The sequence below is a fragment of the Piliocolobus tephrosceles genome, chromosome 17 (assembly GCF_002776525.5).
Source record: "Piliocolobus tephrosceles isolate RC106 chromosome 17, ASM277652v3, whole genome shotgun sequence".
In the NCBI taxonomy this organism is placed as follows: Eukaryota; Metazoa; Chordata; class Mammalia; order Primates; family Cercopithecidae; genus Piliocolobus; species Piliocolobus tephrosceles.
In genome coordinates this window covers 72,630,006-72,636,005 of record NC_045450.1, presented here as the reverse complement: position 1 = coordinate 72,636,005, position 6,000 = coordinate 72,630,006, and positions in this window count along the sequence as shown.

Here is a 6,000-nt window from a genome sequence, read left to right as displayed (position 1 = left end):
TTTTTTTTTTTTTGAGATGGAGTCTTGCTCTGTGGCCCAGGCTGGAGTGTAGTGGTGCAATCTCAGCTCACTGCAAGCTCTGCCTCCCGGGTTCAAGCAATTATCCTGCCTCAGCCTCCTGAGTAGCTGGGACTACAGGCACCCAGCACCACATCCAGCTAATTTTTTGTATTTTTAGTAGAGACGGGGTTTCACCGTGTTGGCCAAGCTGGTCCCAAACCCCTGAACTCGTGATCTGCCCATCTCGGCCTCCCAAAGTGCTGGGATTACAGGCGTGAGCCACCGTGCCCGGCCCTCTTTTTTCTTTTTTTGATGAAGTTTTGCTCTTTTGCCCAGGCTGGAGTGCAATGTCACGATCTCAACTCACTGCAACATCTGCCTCCCAGGTTCAAGTGGTTCTCCTGCCTCAGCCTCCCAAGTACTTGGGACTACAGGCACCCGCCACCGCACCTGGCTAATTTTTTGTATTTTGGTAGAGACAGGGTTTCAGCACGTTGGCCAGGCTGGTCTCGAACTCCTGACCTCAGGTGATCCACCCACCTCGGCCTCCCAAAGTGCTAGGATTGCAAGCATGAGCCACCATGCCCGACCACACTCCGTTTCTCTTGTATTTGGTGACCTTGGGTGAATCATTTAGCCTCCGTTTCAGGGGTCCTGGGGAGGGTGAGATGCTGGGAACAGGCGGGTAGTCCGTGTTCCCACAGGACATACTGGCATGACTCACCATCCAGACCCGGTGGAATGGGCTGCACTAACCAGTCACGATCGCTCCTAAACTTTTCAGCAAAGAACGCTTTCAAGCAAACCTGTAACAAATAAACCACTCAGCCAGCTCTGCCAAGAAACTGCCCTGTGCCAGCCCCTCCTGGCTGCATGATCAGTACCTTGTGACCTTGGACGAGGCCCTTCCTCTTTCTGGGTCTCAGGTGCTTCCTCTGCAGAATGAGAGCCTGCTTTGGCAGCTGCCAAGTTCTCTTCTAACTCAGATCTTCCACACGTTCCGTGTTTGGGCCATCAAAAGAGGATGGGCTTAGGAGCCGGACCCCAGGCATGCGGTGCCACTGACACTGGCCGAGGTGGAACCTCGGCAAGTCTTCACCCCCGAGCCTCCATGTCCTCATCTCGAGATGGGGGTGGCCAGACTTTCCAGGGCCATGGAAGGATGACGTGATGCATGTAGAAAGCCTGGCCCTCTCCAGATTCTCAGTGAGCTGCACTCATTCCCTCTGTTGGGGTCCACACCTGTGGACTGGAGTGCAGTGGTGCATCTCGGCTCACTGTGGCCTCTGCCTCCTGGGTTCAAGCGATCCTCTTGACTCACCCTCCCGAGTAGCTGGGACTACAGGTGTGCACCGCCACGCCCAACTAATTTTTGTATTTTTAGTAGAGATGGGATTTCGCCATGTCAGCCGGGCTGGTCTCAAACTCCCGACCTCAAGTGATCTAGCTGCCTCGGCCTCCCAAAGTGCTGGGATTACAGGCATGAGCCACCGCGCCCGCCCCCGTCTTTTATTCTTAGTGACCGTTAAGAGTGCTAGGCTGCCTCGATTGGAATCTTGGCCCCACTGCCCTACGGCTGTTGCCCCTGTGACTTTTCCTTTTTTGTTTTTTGAGATTAATTTCAGTCTTGTTGCCCAGGCTGGAGTGCAATGGTGCAATCTCCAGCTCACCACAACCTCCACCTCCTGGGTTCAAGCGATTCTCCTGCCTCAGCCTCCCAAGTAGCTGGGATTACAGGCATGTGCCACCACACCCGGCTAATTTTGTATTTTTAGTAGAGACAGGGTTTCTTCATGTTGGTCAGGGTGGTCTTGAACTCCCAGCCTCAGGTGATCCACCCGCCTTGGCCTCCCAAAGTGCTGGGATTGCAGGCGTGAGCCACCGTGCCTGGCTGTCCCCTCTGTGACTTTCTTAACTTCCTCCAGCCTTGGTTTTGTCGTCTGTAACGGGGTTGATAATGGTGCTTACTGCATGGTGTCGTTGGGAGAAGGGTCCAAGGTGGGACCTGCAAAGGCTGGGGACAGCACATGGCTCCAGGAAGCCCTTGCTCGACGCCAGCTGCTGCTGTTGCTAACACAGGCAGCAGTGGGCGCCCTGTGTCTATTTAAGCATTGCCCTGTCAGTGGGCAGCACGTAGCATCCCATTTCTTACTATGGCAACATGTCCTCTTATGTCTTGTGTTAGAGAGTCATATTCTGTATTAGCACCTAAATCCATTTACCCCGTGGTCCTCAATCTGTTCCCAGCGAACAGAGGGCTCTGCCAAATCATTTCAGAGTTCCACAAAGAGCAGAATATTCTGCCAAGCGGGGAAGATTGGAACATCATAAGGAATTCATCCTTCTATGTTGGCATCTTATTTATGGGCATTCTGAAGCTTATTTCATTTGGGAAAATAATATTGTTATTAAAAATGATTGAAAAATCACTGGTGGTTTGGCCTTGAGAGACAAGTCAAAGAGTTACAAAACGTTCAGTGATAATTTTAGAACCAGGCATAGGGGCTCACACCTGTAATCCCAGCACTACTTTGGGAGGCTGATGTGGGAGGATGGCTCAAGGCCAGGAGTTCAAGATCAGCCTGGGCAAAACAGCAAGTACCCATCTCTTAAAAAAAAAAAAATTACAAAATTAACTGGACATGGTAGCACTCACCTGTCATCCCAGCTACTCGGGAGGCCAAGGTAGGAGGATCACTGATCCCAGGAATTGGAGGCTGCAGTGAGCCCTGATCAGGCCACTTCACTCCAGCCTGGGTTATACACCAAGACCCTAAGAAAAGATAATAATCATAATTTTAGGGATCATTTAATCATGTTTTCCAGTCACGTTTCAGGGTGTGCACTGGCAGTGCCCATCTATTCCTAAGTGTGTGATCAGCAACATTACATTGGTAACTTAAAATTGGCCATGGTGAAAGTATTTACACCGCAGTAATTGGCAAACACTAGAAATCAAAGATTCTAATTTCCTGGGAGAATGGCTTATTAAACCCCAACCAGCACACTGCTGCACATTCTTGGACATTTTACCAGGTATTTCCTGCTCAGGTGTGTGTAAGTCTTCTTGGGTTTGGCTCCCCCTGGCTGAGTGTGGCTGGGCTGGGCTCCCCACTCTGGTGGGTCCAGGCCTGCGCACTGCATCTCTCATCCTCCCTCCGCAGCCACCTGAGACCTGTTCTTCTCACAGCGGAGGGCGGGCACTCACAGGGCGAGGCCAGTGGTGCCGTGTATTCCAAGCTACTGCTCACGTCACGTCTGCTCGTGTCCTGGTGGTCAAAGCAGGTCACCAGGTGGCGAGGCCTAGTGACAACAGGGGAGGGTATAGCTCCTCCCTTGGAGGTCAAGGGGGAAGGAATTGGAGATTTGCTGAACCGTCGTCAAACCTGGAGACTGAGAATGCATTGGAGAGAGAGGGTCGCCTTCCAAACTGCCCCCGTGTGAATTAGGAGCAAACCCTGGCCCCCTGGGTCTTTGATTCCATATCTCCTGCACCGGGGCCAGGGCTTGACCCATAGGAGCACCTCTGTAAATATTTGTTGACTGATTGAAAAAGAGGATAACGTTTGTATTACCTCCCATCGGAGCCCTAGTTGAATTAGCATAGAACCCACGGTGCTGTGCACCAGGATTGGCTGTGCGGAGATTGGAAGCCGATTCAGCATTCGGGTGGCAGTGAGCGCCTCCCTTTGTTGGATGACACACACAGAGTTCACCGCGGGTGTTTCCTTGTTAGTGGGCCCGTTGGTGCAGCTCAGCAAACAGAACCTAAAAATACCCGCTCTTCCCGCGTCCTGTGTCTCTGTGAGCCAGGGAAGCCCGCGTCTCCTGCTGAGATGAGCGCCTCCTCTGTGGCATCAGTGGCTTTTGGGTTCTGTCTACATTCAGGTCTGTGCTGCTGTGTTAAACGCCCCTTGCCCAGCAGGGAGGAACGGAGGCAGCGGCCGTGGGACGGTAGTAGAGTGCGCTGAATCCTGCTTCCCATTGGATGCAAGGGAGATGTGTGAGGCCTCAAAGGGGCTTTTTTTTTTTTTTAGATGGAGTCTCCCTCTTGTTGCTCAGGCTGGGGTGCAATAGCGCAATCTCGGCTCACTGCAACCTCCACCTCCTGGGTTCAAGGGATTCTCCTGCCTCAGCCTCCCGAGTAACTGAGTAGCTGGGATTACAGGCGTGCACCACCACACCCGGCCTCTCCAAAGAAGGGCTCTTTGGAGAGAGCCTGCCGGCTCCCACATCCGTAGTCGTCCATCTCGTGAGAGAACGGAACACATCTGCAGGACCCTGCAGGGCCCACTCCTTCCCAGCACCGGCTTTCGAGCACTTAGCGAGTTACGTGTGTGACCACAGCCTTGTGGCTGTAAAGCCAGGGGCAGGAAAACGCATCTTCCCTGTCTATAACACATGGGAAGGCATTCCAGGCCTTCGCGGTGCCAGCGAGCTTATCTTCTCAGCAAAGCTGCTGTGATTCTACTCCCTTATTCTCCTTCCTGCAGATGCAGAAACTGAGACTGGGGGAAGGTGGTAAATAACATGGCAGGTGACTCGGAGAGTGAGTCGGGAGAGCCCGGGTTTTGGCCCACTGATGTGTCTTCCCCGCTGCACAATGAGTAAAACTTAAAAAATTACTTGGCAAGGCCAGGCGCCGTGGTTTATGCCTGTATCCCAGCACTTTGGGAGGGAGGCTGGGGCAGGTGGATCACCTGAAGTCAGGAGTTCTAGACCAGCCTGGCCAACATGGTGAAACCCCCGTCTTTACTAAAAATACAAAAATTAGCCAGGCATGGTGGTGGGCGCCTGTAATCCCAGTTACTCGGGAGACTGAGGCAGGAGAATCACTTGAACCCAGGAGACGGAGGTCGCAGTGAACAGAGATCACGCCATTGTACTCCAGCCTGGGCAACAGCACAAGACTCTATCTCAAAAAAAAAAAAAAAATTACTTGACAACACCTGAACATTGGGATACTCTACCTGTACATCTGTATTTCTAGCTTCTCTTTAAGTATCCACCACGGGCGCGGTGGCTCACGCCTGTAATCCCAGCACTTTGGGAGGCCGAGGCGGGCAGATCACGAGGTCAGGATATTGAGACCGTCCTAGCCAACGTGGTAAAACCCTGTCTCTACTAAAAGTACAAAAATTCCCCAGACATGGTGGTGTGTGCCTGTAACCCCAGCTACTTGGGAGGCTGAGGTAGGAGAATCGCCTGAACCAGGGAGTTGGAGGTTGCAGTGAGCCGAGATCACACCACTGCACTCCAGCCTGGCGACAGAGGGAGACTGTCTCAAAAAAAAAAGAGAGAAATTCAAAGATCTGGTAGCGGAGGGCTCCCTCCCCCTCCCTCTCCTGCCCAGCGGGGTAGCAGCAGACCCTGTCAGAGTCACCCTGTGCTCTTCACATGTCGCAGTCCCCACCGCTCCCTCCTGCCCGCCCAGCCTGCCAGGGAGGGCCCGTCGCCCACAGCTGCCCTCACAACACGTCCACCTTAATAGGGAAGCCAGGCGCCCAGGTCTGATGTTGATGGGATTTCAGGCTTCAGGTTCCACTGGGGAAGGGCTTAGGGGTGTCCTCCCCACTGGTCTACAAAAAACAGGAACACTCTGGAGACCTGGGCAACAGCCTGGAGCAGCCAGAGGCTCTAGCAGAAACTCCCAGAGGCCAGGATCTTAGTTCAGACTGCAGTGAGCTTGCTGGACGTCTTGGAAAAGTGACTCCAGCCCCTGGCCCTCTGCTTTCTCATCTGTAAGGGGCAGGGCCAGTTAATCCACACTAGGAATTATTCATTCAACAAACATTCATAGTGCCAGATGCCGTCAAAGCATGGGAATGCACAGGCCAGCAAAATGACCAAGCCCCTCTTAGATTCTGGTTGACGAGACAGACAGCAGACCCCTAGCAGATGTTACCAAGCATGTTGACCGAGGAGAGAAAAACCAAGAGAGAAAATTAAAATAAACAGGCACACAACCAACCTACTATCTATCATCACCATTATCTCCCA